Raw genomic sequence first — 16,874 nt, forward strand, 5'->3', positions numbered from 1 at the left:
TGAATTTCTAAGTTAGAATTTAGAAATTTAATTAACATCTATTAACAGGTTTGTGGATAATACTTTGTTAACTAATAAATACTATTCATTAAATGAAGTATATTTCTGGCAAACTCAACAAGTTTCTTTACTACATAACCTGCAAATTTATATTTTACTAATGATTAAAACTATTATTAGCACTATACTGTAAAATGGAAACTGCAAACAAATTTAATGACAGATGGTAGTATATGACATATTAATATGACTTTACTGAAAAATCAAAGGATCCAAATTAAGCAGTATGTAAATTTTGGTAAAAATAAAGTGAAATCAATGTCCAAGACAAAATTAAAATTAATAGAATATGAATAGGTAAATTAAAGAAATTTAAAATGGTCCTCTTGTGCGTTGAAGGATAAGTTTAAGAAAACTTGGATTTGAAAATATTCCATGTAGATAAAATGTTACTGTGTTCCCTGATATAGCTATGTTTAAATCTTATTATAGTGTTTACATTAGGTATTAGAACTTTGAAATTTCAATTCTTACACTTTTGAAAGCATATATATGCTAATTTTGTAAACTGATGCAAGACTGAGCTTTTATTTTTTTTTCTCTTTGTTACAAAGTTCTCCTAGAATATTGATCTGATTTTGATGATAGAAAATTGTAGCAAAAAGTTGTTATTTTGTGTTTAACCAAACTTTTGATGGTTTCCAATTGTGGTCCTAGAGAAGACTCTTCAGAGTCCCTTGAACAGCAAGATCAAATGAGTCAATCCAAAAGGAAATCAAACCTGAATATTCACCAGAAGGACTGATGCTGAAGCTGAAGCTGAAGCTCCAGTACTTTGGCCACCTATGAGAGAGCCAAATAATTGGAAAAGACCCTGATTCTAGGAAAGATTGAAGACAAAAGGAGAAGCGGGAAGAAAGGGACAGTTGGATAGCATCACCAACTCAATGGACATGAATTTGACCAAATTTCCGGAGATAGTGGAGGACAGAGGAGCCTGGCACACTACAGTCCATGGGGTCTCAAATAGTCAGACACAACTTAGCAAGTGAAAAACAACAGCAATTTGATTAAAATATCTGTTACTGGCATCCAAAATATACCTCTTTGGCATAAAGATTATCTTGAACTGGTTATTTTTAAGCAACAGCAGACATAGGAAAAGCTCTGGAAACCAAGGAAAAGTTACTCTCTAGTAAGATATATCTACCAATAAAAGGGAAATCTCCATTTTAAAGGGGGTATTCATCAGTACCAGGAAGAGCAGGAGGACAAAATACCTAGAATGGAGAAGGCACCAACTTAAATTTACATAATAACCACATCTTTATTTAATGTGTTTTCCTGGTAACCTCCCATAACAACTTGCCTCATCCCATCCAGCCCCCAAATAACATCTTTTATTCTTCAGTTCATTTCAGTCACTCAGTCATGTCCAGCTCTTTGCAACCTCATGAACCACAGCACTCCAGGCCTCCCTGTCCATCACCAACTCCTGCAGTCCACCCAAACCCATGTCCATTGAGTCGGTGATGCCATCCAACCATCTCATCCTCTGTCATCCCCTTCTCCTCCTGCCCTCAATCTTTCCCATCATCAGGGTGTTTTCAAATGAGTCTGTTCTTCACATCAGGTGGCCAAGGTATTGGAGTGTCAGCTTCACATCAGCCCTTCCAATGAACATCCAGGACTGATTTCCTTTAGGAGGGACTGGTAGGATCTCCTTGAAATTCAAGGGAATCTCAACAGTCTTCTCCAACACAACAGTTCAAAAGCATCAATTCTTCGGCATTCAGCTTTTTTTATAGTCCAAATCTCACATTCATACATGACTACTGTAAAAACCATAGCTTTGACTAGATGGAGTTTTGTTGGCAAAATGATGTCTCTGCTTTTTAATATGCTGTCTAGGTTGGTCATAACTGTCCTTCCAAGGAGTAAGTGTCTTCTAATTTCATGGCTGCAATCACCATCTAAAATGATTTTGGAGCCCCAAAAATAAAGTCAGCCACTGTTTCCACTGTTCCACATCTATTTGCCTTGAAGTGATGGGAAGGGATGCTATGATCTTAGTTTTGTGAATGTTGAGCTTTAAGTCAAATTTTTCACTCTCATCTTTCACTTTCATCAAGAGGCTCTTTAGTTCTTCACTTTCTCCCATAAGGGTGGTGTCATCTGCATATCTGAGGTTATTGATATTTCTCCCGGCAATCTTGATTCCACCTTGTGCTTATTCTAGCCCAGAGACCTATGATGTACTATGTATATAAGTTAAATAAGCAGGGTGACAGTATACAGCCTTGATGTACTCCTTTCCTGATTTGGAACCAATCTGTTGTTCCATTTCCAGTTCTAAGTGTTGCTTCCTGACCTGTATACAGGTTTCTCAAGAGGCAGCTCAGGTGGTATGGTATTCTCATAACTTGAAAAATTTTCCACAGTTTATTGTGATCCACACAGACAAAGGCTTTGGCATAGTCAATAAAGCAGAAATAGATATTTTTCTGGAACACTCTTGTTTTTTCGATGATCCAACAGATGTTGGCAATTTGATATCTGGTTCCTCTGCCTTTTCTAAAACCAGCTTGAACATCTGAGGTTCATGGTTCATGTATTGCTGAAGCCTGACTTGGAGAATTTTGAGCACTACTTTGCTAGCATGTGAGATGAGTACAATTGTGCGGTAGTTTGAGTGTTCTTTTTGTGGGGATTGGAATGAAAACCGACCTTTTCCAGTCCTGTGGCCACTGTGGAGTTTCCCAAATTTGCTGGCATATTGAGTGCAGCACTTTCACAGCATCATCTTTCAGGATTTGAAATAACTCCACTGGAATTCCATCACCTCCACTAGCTTTGTTCGTCGTGATGCTTCCTAAGGCCCACTTGACTTCACATTCCAGGATGTCTGGCTCTATGTGAGTTATCACAGCATCATGGTTATCTGGGTAATTCAGATATGTTTTATATAGTTCTTCTGTGTATCCTTGTCACCTGTTCTTAATATTTTCCACTTCTTCTAGGTCCATACCATTTCTGTCCTTTATTGTGCTAATCTTTGCATGACATGTTCCCTTGGTTTCTCTAAATTTTCTTGAAGAGATCTCTAGTCTTTCCCATTCTATTGTTTTCCTCTATGTCTTCACATTGATCTCTGAGGAAGGCTTTTTTGTCTCTCTTTGCTATTCTTTGGAACTCTGCATTCAAATAGGTATATCTTTCCTTTACTCCTTTGTTTTTCTTTTCTCTTCTTTTCACAGCTATTTTAAGGCCTTTCATACAGACATTTTGATTTTTTGCCTTTCTTTTCTTTTTTTAATTTATTTTATTGGAGGCAAATTACCTTACATTAATATATTGGTTGGTTTTGCCATACATTGACATGAATCCGCCCCGGGTGTACATGTGTTCTCTTTCTTGAACCCCCTTCCCACCTCCCTCTTCCCCATATCCTCCCTCCATGTCATCCCCGTGCACCAGCCCCAAGCATCCTTTATCATGCGTTGAACCTGGACTGGTCACTTATGATAATATACATGCTACAATGCCATTCTCCCCAATCTTCCCAACTTCGCCCTCTCCCACAGAGTCCCAAAGACTGTTCTATATGCCTATGTCTCTTTTGCAGTCTCGTATACAGGGTTCAGGTTACCATCTTTCTAAATTCCATATATATGCGTTAGTATACTGTATTGATGTTTTTCTTTCTGGCTTACTTCACTCTGTATAATTGGCTCCAATTTCATCCACTTCATTAAAACTGATTCAAATGCATTCTTTTTGATGGCTGAAAAATACTCCATTGTGTATATGTACCAAAGCTTTCTTATCCATTCATCTGAAGATGGACATCTAGGTTGCTTCCATGTCCTGGCTATTATAAACAGTGCTGCAATGAACATTGGAGTACATGTGTCTCTTTCAATTCTGGTTTCCTTGGTGTGTATGCCCAGGAGTGCGATTGCTGGATCATATGGCAGTTCTATTTCCAGTTTTTTAAGGAATCTCCATTTTTCTTGGGGATGGTCTTAATCCCTGTCTCCTGTACAATGTTATGAACCTCCATCCATAGTTCATCAGTCACTCTGTCTATCAGATCTAGTTCCTTAAATCTATTTCTCATTTCCACTGTATAATCATAAGGAATTTGGTTGAGGTCAAACTCTGGGAGTTGGTGATGGACAGGGAGGCCTGGCGTGCTGTGATATATGGGGTCTCAAAGAGTCAGACACGACTGAGCCACTGAACTGAACTGAATTGAACTGAATGGTCTAGTGGTTTTCTCCACTTTCTTCAATTTAAGTCTGAATTTGGCAATAAGGAGTTCATGATCTGAGCCACAGTCAGCTCCTGGTCTTGTTTTAGCTAACTATATACAGTTTCTCCATCTTTGGCTGCAAACAATATAATCAATCTGATTTTGGTGTTGGCCATCTGGTGATGTCCATGTGTAGAGTCTTCTCTTGTGTTGTTGGAAGAGGGTATTTGCTATGACCAGTGTGTTCTCTTGACCAAACTCTATTAGCCTTTACCCTGCTTCCTTCAGTACTCCAAGGCCAAACTTGCCTGTTACTCCAGGTATTTCTTGACTTCCTACTTTTGCATTCCAATCACCTATAATGAAAAGGACATCTTTTTTGTGTGTTAGTTCTAAATGGTCATTTATGTCTTCATGTAACTATTCAACTTCAACTTCTTCAGCATTACTGGTTGGGGCATTGACTTGGATTACCATGATATTGAATGGTTTGCCTTGGAAGAGAACAAAGATCATTCTGTCGTTTTTGAGATTGCATCCACATACTGCATTTTGGACTCTTTTGTTGACTATGATGGCTACTCCATTTCTTCTAAGGGGCTCTTGCCCACAGTGGTAGATAAAATGGTCATCTGAGTTAAATTCACCCATTGCAGTCCATTTGCTGATTCCTAGAATGTGGACATTCACTGTTGCCATCTCTTGTTTGACAACTTCCAGTTGCCTTGATTCATGGACCTAACATTTCAGGTTCCTATGCAATATTGCTCTTACACATCAGACCTTGCTCCTATCACCAGTCACATCCACAATTGTCTGTTGTTTTTGCTTTGGATCCATCTCTTCATTCTTTCTGGAGTTATTTCTTTCTTTCTTTTTTTTAAAGAAAATTTAAAAGTTCTTTATTTATTTATTTATTTTTTAAATGATTTGTTATTTAATTTATTTATTTTTTTTAATTTGAATGTGCCCGATCTCGTCTGGAGTTATTTCTGCGCTGATTTCTAGTAGCATATTGTTCACCTACCGACCTGGGAGTTCATCTTTCAGTGTCCTATCTTTTTGCCTTTTCATGGGGTTCTCAAGGCAAGAATACTGAAGTCATTTGCCATTCCATTCTCCAGTGGACCACAGTCTATCAGACCTCTCCACCATGACCAGTTTGTCTTGGGTTGCCCCACACAGCATGGTCTAATTTCATTGAGTTAGACAAACCTGTGGTCCATGTGATCAGGTTGGCTAGTTTTCTGTGATTGTGGTTTCAGCCTGTTTGCCCCCTGATGCCCTCTCTTAGAGTCTACCATCTTACTTGGGTTTCTCTTACCTTGGACGCAGGGTATCTCCTCACAGCTGCCACTCCTGACCTTGGACATGGCATATATCCTCTGGACTGCCACTCCTGACCTTGGGGTGTTGTATCTTCTCTTGGCTGCTCATGAGCTGTGCAGCTGCCACTCCTGCTGAAGATTTACTTAAGGTTGTGTCTTGAACCTTTTTGAGTTACTCAGTTTTCCCAGGTATCTCCTATGTATACAGGAATTTACTGATTATTAAACATCTGATTATCTCTGGTTAATCTGGCTTTCATTACAAGGTGGTCTCAGCCAGTAATCTAGAGGGATAGAGGGAAATTAATTTTCTTTCCCTATAGATGCATACCTTAATCACAGTTTCTGAGTCCTGAGGTGAGCCTCCTGATTAATGCTTTTTAATCTCCCACCCCTCTTCACTTGCCAGTCTCTCTAATGAGACTTTGACGTTTTTCTTACCTCATAAAAATTTGGTCTGTACAATAATCTTTTTAATATAATTGCTTATTTATTCCTTGAGAAAAATTGGGCAGGTAGCATTTTTGCTTGTTTGTTTGGGGGAAGTTTTTCTGAATCTCCATTTATGTATATGCCATTTTAGATCATTTGTGAATTTGTGAGGAAGAGATTTATTTGATATTTTCTTTGGTTAAGTAATTCTCTAGAATTGGAGATATATCCAAATATGTTATTCTGAAATAGTATAGTTTAGAGTGTTTTCAGAGAATGATCAGTTTATCCCAGGATTTTAAGCAAGATCATATTCTAAAATGTCACTTTCAAAATTGTGTTTTAATACAAATTTTAGATGATTATTATAACTTGATTGCAATGTTCATGGTAACTACCTTAAACATCTTTCTCAGAAGAAGTACTGATTTTCTAATTCAGTCTATATTGTATGAACAGTAGGAAATTTCATATTTGAGAAACATGGGGAGATCAATCAAGATGGTGGAGGGAGGAGTACATGAACCCAATTCACTTCATGAACACATCAAAAATACATCTACCTGTGAAACAATTCTCGCTGAAAACTAACTGAAAACTGGCAGAAAGATTCCTGTATAATGAAGGCTATAGGAAATATGCACACAAAATTAGGTAGGCAAGGAAAACAAGTCATCAAGTTAGGACCTGTGCCCCTGGGAGGGGACCCAGAAGATGAGGGAGATTATGAGGGATAAGATTCGCCTTCAGGAATGAGAAGTTGGAATCACATATCGGGCACCATAGTCCTGAATACTCACACAGGGAGTACAGGCACACCATGACTGGTTGAAGGGCCACTGGGGCTAACAGAAGGGCTGTGGGAAACCTGGACTCTGCTCTAAGGAGCACACTCACAGTGGCTGGCTCCAAAAGCAAGTTGGAGAGGGTGAATTGAAACCTCTCCAGCAACTAACCATTTTCTTGTTACCACTCCAGTGTGTCACTCCCTAAGACAAGCTAATGCTCAGTTCAGTTCAGTCAGTTAGTCGTGTCCAACTCTTTGTGACCCCATGAACTACAACATGCCAGGCCTACCTGTCCATCACCAACTCCTGGAGTTTACTCAGACTCATGTCCATTGAGTCAGTGATGCCATCCAACCATCTCATTCTCTGTTGTCCCCTTCTCCTCCTGCCTTCAATCTTTCCCAGCATCAAGGTCTTTTGAAACGAGTAATTCTTTGTATCAGGTGGCCGAAGTATTGGAATTTCAGCTTCAGCATCAGTCCTTCCAATGAATATTCAGGACTGATTTCTTTTAGGATGACCTGGTTGGGTCTCTTTGCTGTCCAAGGAACTCTCAAGAGTTTTCTCCAACACCACAGTACAAAATTATCAATTCTTTTGTGCTCAGTTTTCTTTATAGTATAATTCTCACATCCATGCATGACCACTGAAAAAACCATAGCCTTGACTAGGCGGACCTTTGAAGGCAAAGCTAATGCTATATCAATTCAAAGATATATCCTAATAGTTGAAAGTTAATTATCAATTCTTTGGTGCTCAGTTTTCTTTATAGCACAATTCTCACATCCATGAATGACCACTGAAAAAAACCATAGCCTTGACTAGGCGGACCTTTGAGGGCAAAGCTAATGCTATATCAATTCAAAGATATATCCTAATAGTTGAAAGTTAGAAATGCTAAAAATGTACATCTTAGAATTAAGAAACTACTGTGTCATGAGTATATTATTATGATACACAATGTTACGTTAGCAAATAATTTAGGACAATATGAAAATTTTAATAAACACTGAAAAAATTTACATTATGTATTTCTAATAAAAGAATACAACAATTTGGAGACAAATGTTTCTACTTTAAAATATATCTATTTTAAAGCATCACATTTCAAATGTGATATTTAATAGTACACTACCAAAAAATGCCTTCTATTTCTCATTTTAGAAACACTACTAGGCTAGTGCAGTACATTTTCAAGGAAGTGCTAAACTTTTAATACAATTAGAAAATAATGGCTAAAGGGTTTGTCACTGAAAAGGTGATTATTTTATTGCACAGAAAACAAAGAAGCCACAACACTTCTGGTATTTTGAAATCAACTTTACTAACACAAAGAAAGTGCAAAGAGATAAATTACTCCTACTTGGAAAAATAATGATGCTTATTGAAAAAAATATGTATGCGTGTGTGCTCAGTCACTCAGTTGTGTTCAACTCTTGTGAACCCATGGACTGTAGCTTGCCATGCTCCTCTGTCCATGGAATCTTCCAGGGAAGAATACTGGAGTTGGTTGCTATTTCCTACTCTAGGGGATCTTTCTGATTCAGGGATTGAACCTGCATCTCTTATGTCTCCTGCCATGGCAGGTAGATTCTTTACCACTGAGCTATCTGGGAAGCACTACAGAAAAGATACATTGGGATAAATAGAATATTTATTTGAAAATAGTCACAATTACTAAGTTTCTAAATAACTTTTCTCTAACAATCTCATCTGATGTGAAGACACTATCAATTACATGCAATATATGAAGTATCAAATGTATTAAGACCAAAGTAAAGCTTACTGAATTCTAACAACTGCAAATATTCAGGTCCTCATAAACTTATTTATTATTAGTGGTGAAAATACTATTTATTTTTCTTCCACCTGTAAAGGTTCTGATATAATTGTGAAGTAATCATAGGAGATAAATATGGATAAAAATACCAGCTTTATTAATGGTAACACTTGATTAAAAAACATTACTTGAAACAAACTAGAATATTACCTAAAATGAAATTGTAATAGACTTCTGTTATGGGTTGAATTATATCCCCTATAAACTTATATGTTGAAGTCCTGACTACCAGTACCTTAGAAATAATTAAGATGACACTACATTGGAGTAGATTGGGCCCCTAAACCAGTATCACTGATGTCCTCAAAGAAAGAATGCTTTGGGAAGAGAAAGATATGGATGTAGAAGGAAGATGTAAAGCTACAGGGAGTACATCTTACACAAGCCAAGAAACACCTGAGGCTATGAGAGTCAGGAGAAAATCGTGGGACATCATAGTCATCAGAGGGAAATAGCTCTACTCACACGTTGATTTTGGACTTCAAGCCTCCCGAGCCATGGGACCACACAGTTCTGTTATTTCAGCCACCCTGTGAGTAACACTTTGTTATAGAAGCCCTAAGAAAATAATATAATTTCTTATTCTTTTATGTTCAGACATTACTTCCAGCTAAATTTAGAAGGTAGTATCTCCACTTAGGTGAGTCAATTGGAAAATTGCAGTTTGCTTCTTTTTCTATCAAGTATAGAGTAGTAAAAACTCAGAGACAGTAATAGAGCTGCCGATTAAGGTAATTCCTATTACCATAACAATCATTTCAAACTCTCTGTTCTCTTTTTTTTTTAACCCTTATACTTAACAAAGTTCTTTACATAATAAATGCTGTTGAAGAAAGCTGGATGCCTAGTTTCATATCTGGTAGCATCATGCTGTCCTCATCTGTCTACCAGCTCAAAAAGATAACCACATTCTTATGCCTAAAACAAATCTTTTAAATAGCTTGTTAATTGAAAATCACTATGGATAAATCCCATAATTCTTAAACACACTTGATCATAATTCTATAGAATATTAATGAGACACAAACTGACCCTCATGAACTATACTGTGTCTATTTAAATATTATAAATATTGTTAATCAGATGCTTATATCAGATGCAAAATCAAGTCCATTTCTGTATATTATATTTTTATCCAAACATAACACAAAATACAAAACAAATCATATATTTGAGAAAAAAAGCAAAGAATATGAACTATAAATTCTATTATGTTGGGATATAATTGATAATGTCATGCTAATTGTCAGTCACTATGTAATCTCTGATAACTGACTTCGTGATAGTTTTGTGTCTGAAATTTTCACATTTATTTTGAAACAATAAAAATTTGCTTGCTGATTAATTATATATGATGGTATATCATTTTGTCTAAAGATACTTTGTATAGGTCCATGGTTAATTAATTTGTATAATGCATACATTTCATATTACAATAATAAATGAGGACGACAATAAAAAATAAAAAACATTATTTTTAATTCTATCTGCATAATACTATTAAATGATTTTTAAGATTTTGCTCGTTTAATTCATACAACATAACAAATATATAGATGTGATTTTTATGCACATTTAGAGTTAAATTAACTGAAATTTAGAGGCCTTAAATAACTTGCCCAAGTTGCAGTAATAAAATTAGAATCAGAGGACAGACAGTCTGACCTAAGAAACAGTATTCTTTATCACTATATATTAATTTGCTATAAGGCTTGTTTTCTTCTTCCCTTCCATTCTTCCATCTTCCCTCTCTCCCTTCCTTCTGTCTCCCTTTTTCTTCTTTCTCATCTCTGTTTTTCTGTTTTGGTAATAACCGAATATAACTTTGAAATATTTCTACTACTTTTTATATACTTCTACCACACTATGATAAACATCTCTGGATTTCATATTTTATCCGTGCTTAAAGACATAATATGTATATGCATATGAGTTTATTATGTGTATATGTATTATATCTTAATTGCATGGCCTGCTAGCATTGCTTTAAAAAGTATGCCAAAAAAAATTAGAAAAATGGTAGGTTAAAAACAATTCCATTAAAAAGAAACAGTGTGGAGATCTCTTAAAAAAACTGAAAATAGAGCTGCCATACGACCCAGCAATCGGACTCCTGGGCATACACACCGAGGAAACCAGAATTGAAAGAGACACACGTACTCCAAATTTCATTGCAGCACTGTTTATAATAGCCAGGACATGGAAGCAACCTAGATGTCCATCTGCAGACGAATGGATAAGAAAGGTTTGGTACATATGCACAATGGAGTATTACTCAGCAATTAAAAAGAATACATTTGAATCAGTTCTAATGAGGTGGATGAAACTGGAGCCCATTATACCGAGTGAAGTAAGCCAGAAAGTAAAACACCAATACAGTATGCTAACGCATATATATGGAATGTAAAAAGATGGAAATGATAACACTGTATACGAGACAGCAAAAGAGACACAGATGTATAGAACAGTCTTTGGGACTCTGTGGGAGAGGGTGAGGGTAGGATGATTTGGGAGAATGGCATTGAAACATGTATATTATCATATGTGAAACAAATCACCAGTCCAAGTTCGATGCATGATACAGGATGCTCAAGGCTGGTGTACTTGGATGAACCAGAGGGATGGGATGGGGAGTGAGGTGGGACGGGGGTTCAAGGTGGGGAACACATGTATACCTGGGGCAGATTCATGTCAATGTATGGCAAAACCAACAAAATAATTAGCCTCCAATTAAAATAAATAAATTTTAAAAAAAGAAAGAAAAAATAACTTAGCTATTGAAACGAATTCCATGATAGATACAGTTGCTCACTGAATAGAAGATATACATCAATGTTATGGTTATTTGTTAAAGACATCATGCATAGATCAAATATTACACATGCATTCACTCAGTGTGATAGAAAATAAGACTTCCTGGCTTTATCAAGAATGGTATATTTTCATTTAATACAAAAATGCTAAAATCAAAGGTGCATATGCGTTTAGCACTTTTACAGATGTACACAAATTACTAAGTAACTCAAAAATAAATACTGAAGATATTTTTGTAGGACAACTAGTAAAATTTCCAGGAACACATTTTCAGAGATATTTGATTAGTTGCAACATTAATAAGTGATTGCTTTACAGAGAAAAGCAATCAGATAATCTGTCCTCACAGGTACAAAATTAAAGCTTTTCATAAAAGTTTGAAATTACTCACTGTGGTTAGGAAATCTTTTATATAAGTGGTACTGATTACCTAAAAAATACCAAATTATGAGTATTTCTCCTTGCATGCGTGTGTGCTCAGTGGCTCAATTGTGTCTGATTCCTTGCAACCCCATGGACTATAGACTGCCAGGCTCCTCTTCCATGGAATTTTCTGGGCAAGAATAGTGGAGCAGAATAAAAAGAATACAGAGCAGGCTGCCAGCTCTTACTTCAGGGAAACTTGTGGGCCCAGGAATCGAACCCTTGTTTCCTTCATTGGCAGATGGATTCTTTACCACTTAGCCACCTGTATGCATATTTTGCCCTAGAAAAATCATTTTCCCTTGAATTGGAAACAGGTTAGAATTTAAAATATTAAGAAATACTTGATGAAATTGTAATGTCTTGAAATGATATCAATCATTACATCATTGAGGTTTCCCTGATTATGAAGAACAATTAAATTGGTAAAAGAAGACATGACCTCCTTTTTTTGAAAAGAGAAGATATCCAGTCTGAGTGTTCCAAAGTGAAATATTTGTAGAAGATCAAGTGGAACATTAATTCTCTAAAATACGAACAGTTTTGAACTATACTTCATACACTATCCTTTAATTATAGGACTTACAAAACAGACATTGATATAATCTTATCATACAGGAAAGTTAGTGAACATTACTATAAGGTTCTCGAGATGAATGTGACCAAAAGGAAAAAAAAGGAAAATAATTTAGATTTTAATCTAGTTTTTAAACAGAATACTCAGTCAGCTTAAAATTTGATGAATTGTCAGCAAATTAACAAATTTGTATTGTAACTTGAAAAAACAAGCTGCTCTCCAATAATTGATCAATAACTTATAAGCACTAATTTAGTTTCTAGAATCTAAATTATTTATTGTTAGCTATCATGAATAACTAAAATTATGTGCAGTCTATACCTAGTATTGGCAGCAAAAATGAACCTATATTAAGCACAGTTCCTATAAGAGTGTCTAAATATTTATTATTAAAGTAAATTAAAGTATTTATTTTAAGGAAGATGTTTTACATATAAAATATTTTAATTTCAGATAATAGATAAAATGGTTAATAATAAGACTGATAAGTTTTTAGATAACTTTTCAAGGTAAAAATGTTATTATATTTTCTCATTACAAAGTATGAACATCTACAAGTACATCTTGAAAGCATGGTTAGAGTGTTGTCATGGAAACGTTGCTCCTGTGTTACCATTCCTGAGGCTGTTGCAAAATTTCCTGGACTCTGCTCACAATAACCTTAGTATTATGCAGTAACGCCATTGATGCAATGAATCTTTGTACAATATATATTGAAATTGATATGCAATCCTCTGTAAAATGACAATAAGACATTTTTAATTCTTATATTAGTAATACTTATTGATTAAAAAATGTTGCTGCTGCTGCTAAGTCACTTCAGTCGTGTCCGACTCTGTGTGACCCCATAGACGGCAGCCCACCAGGCTCCCCGTCCCTGGGATTCTCCAGGCAAAAACACTGGAGTGGGTTGCCATTTCCTTCTCCAATGTCTGAAAGTGAAAAGTGAAAGTGAAGTCACTCAGTCACGTCCGACTCGTAGCAACCCCATGGACTGCAGCCCACCAGGCTCCTCCGTCCATGGGATTTTCTAGGCAAGAGTACTGGAGTGGCTTGCCATTGTCTTCTCCGTAAAAAATGCTGGATTATAACAAAGTTTTCCGAATTACTACTTTTCTACCACATACCTTCCGGTAGCTTTATATATTTAATATATGTTTACATATATTTATATATATTATATATCGGAGAAGGCAATGGCAAGCCACTCCAGTATTCTTGCCTAGAAAATTCCATGGATGGAGGAGCCTGGTAGGCTGCTGTCCGTGGGGTCGCTAAGGGTCGGACACGACTGAACGACTTCACTTTCACTTTTCACTTTCACACATTGGAGAAGGAAATGGCAACCCATTCCAGTGTTCTTGCCTGGAGAATCCCAGGGACGGGGGAGCCTGGTGGGCTTCCGTCTATGGGGTCACACAGAGTCGGACACGACTGAAGTGACTTAGCAGCAGCAGCAGCAGCATATATTATATATATATTACATATTTTATTGGAGAAGAAAATGGTAACCCACTCCAGTCTTCTTGCCTGGAAGACCGCATGGACAGAGGAGCCTTGCAGGCTACAGTCCTTGGGGTCACAAAGATTTGGATATGACTGAGTGACTTCACTTTTCATATATTTTATATGCATATAATGTATTTGTTCTTAGTCATTAATTTTGAAGTGTTTTGAAGGAAAATAGTTCAAGCTATTGCAAAATTTGCTATAATATTTTGAGACGATCATAATTCATGGTAAAATTTAAATATGAATAATATACATTAGCAACCATGAAAGTTAACTTCTGTTATACTGGGCTCAACTTATTATTTTCCAGATTGTTTAACAATCAACTTGTTTTCATCTCTTAGTCTAATAAGCAATTTTGTGTATTTTGAACAGTCATTGAGTAAATAAACAAGCTCTTATGAATTTTATATTATGGATAACCTTTGGGACTGAAAATCAGAAAAAATAATCATTACAATATCACCAGTAAGTTATGTGTAATTCTTAATGGATGAGCAGAGAATGATAACAACAATACTTGCAAAATCTAATATATATTAAGTATTTATTCTATTACAGGTACTTTGATTAGAACTTGCAAGTCTCTGTTGAATTCTATGAGATTTTATTCCTATTTTATAAACTAGTAAATCCACGCTCAGAAAGATTATATAATTTGCCTAATATTGCAAAATTATTAAGTGGTGAATATAAAACTAGAACACCAATTTATCTGACATTAAAGACAATTTTCATACTAGTAGCACTAATTTATACTGCTTTTCAGAGCAATGAGTCTGAGCCTAACTGGAAATAAGATATAAACATGAATTTATGTTTTAAAAGATAAGAATTAATCAAGCAAAAGAAAATATCATGAGCAATGAAAACAGAAACATGATATAGATCTTGTTCCCATTGTTTATCAGCATTGTAATTTTTGACCAATTATTAATAGGTAAATATATCAAAACCAGAAAAATAATATTATGAAGGTATAGATTCATTTCAATGAATAAATAAAATTATGTATGTAATAAATATGACTCAATATTCATCAACAGGATGCCTTTGAAAAACAAAATTAGTGATCCAACATTATTAAACAACTGTAAAATTATTGACTTACTTTAATAAAGTCCCCTTAAGATGAATAGTAGCTTAAATTAAGATTTCTGCTTATGGGAAGTCAGGTTTTATTGCAGTAATTCATGACAAGTAGTTCCTTATGTTATAAACAATGAACTATAAACATGACTCACTTATTGAATCTACCAATGCCATGGTTTCTTCCATGGGAAGAATTAATGTATACCTTTTTTGGTGTTATGGTTTTATATTTCTAGAAGTGCTATAATGACATTATATAAACTATATTTATACTAAAAATTTAAAAAATAAAGCATATAGTGTTTTTTCTTCTCAAGTGGCACAGTGGTAAAAAAAAAAAATCTGCCATCCAATGCAGGAGATATAAGAGACACACTTTCCATCCCTGGGTCAGGAAGTTCTCCTGGAGGAGGAAATGCAAACCACTCCAGTATTCTTGCCTGAAAAATTCCACAGAGGAGCCTCACAAGCTACAGTCCATGGGGTCTCAAAGAGTTGCACACAATTGAGTGACTGAGCATGGTCCCCTAGTGTTTTTATTATAGTGCCTTAGACATAGTTATCATTCAGTAAATCTCACCTAAATTTCAACTAAGTATATATGGACATACTGCCATCTTTACACAGTTGGATAAGAAATTTAGCATACTGTAGGCCAGAAGTGTGAAATCTATCTAAAATATGATTTCCTGATGTTTTCTCTAATTAAACCATGACTTTGCCCTTTATTTGATTTAATTATTCTTGATTGGAACTCTTGGACTTAACTGTTTAGGATATAGTGTGACTTGTTAAGTTTTAGGAATTCTTCAGCTCATGTATGATAATTAACTTCCATTTAAGAGATATGATAATAAATATACTATATAAGCAATCAGGTAATTTTTCTTTTACATAAGGTTAAAAGCACCACAAAGGAAGATCGTTTCTGTCCTGAAATTGATAAAACATGGAAAAACCTTCAAATTCATATATTTTTAAACCCATGAGAGAGTTTGCTAGGTGAATGAATTCCAAATGATGACAAGCTCTTCACAGAGAGGAGACATGCTCTCTGTTTCACTCAGGAACATCATGGAGGGAAGAAATAATTACCATAAAATTTGTAAGAAGAAAATAACCAAACTTTATCAAGTTCTTGAGGGCTAAGTGAACTGAGATGATATTTTAGAATATGTAGGAGTGCCAGACTGAAGGGGTGTCTCCCCCAGTTGCTATCTTCTGCCCTTACTGGTCCTCCACCAAGTGACTGTGAAAAATATGAGGAAAAGGATATGATATTTGAAAGAGTTCACCTAGGTGATACTAGTATGCAGGGCCTGCTAAAATTTGGTGATGGAATATTAGTACCTGGAAAACTCAAAAGTGCTCTGAACCCTGCAAGACAACAAAGTGGTAATTAGCTGTTAATTTCCTGGTTTCCTCCTGTCTCCAATACCATTCTCTGTCAATAAAGTGTGCTTCTGCTTGAAGAGAAGCAAGCCGTTGTCCCAGACTGAACAACTGGTAATCATAATCATGTTTTAGTCAAGTGGACTTGCCCTTCACTGTTGAACATAAAGGGCGTGGAAAAATCAGTCATCGACCTGCTAAAATCACTTGCAACCTAAGCTAACTTCCCAAATCCATCAGTACTATTATCTCTACCATTCTCCACCTGAGGAATGGTTTGTATGCAGTAGGAGCAACCAGGGAGAATAGATGATGCAACTTCAATTCATGAGCAACTGGTTTATTTACATTGCCAACAATATTCAAACAAGCAGATACCTTAAGCCATTGGAACCCAAGAAGTTCCAGAGCTCCTATACTT

The sequence above is a fragment of the Moschus berezovskii genome, chromosome 10, assembly GCF_049115385.1.
Source record: "Moschus berezovskii isolate FMDL1 chromosome 10, NW_MosBer_1.0, whole genome shotgun sequence".
In the NCBI taxonomy this organism is placed as follows: domain Eukaryota; kingdom Metazoa; phylum Chordata; class Mammalia; order Artiodactyla; family Moschidae; genus Moschus; species Moschus berezovskii.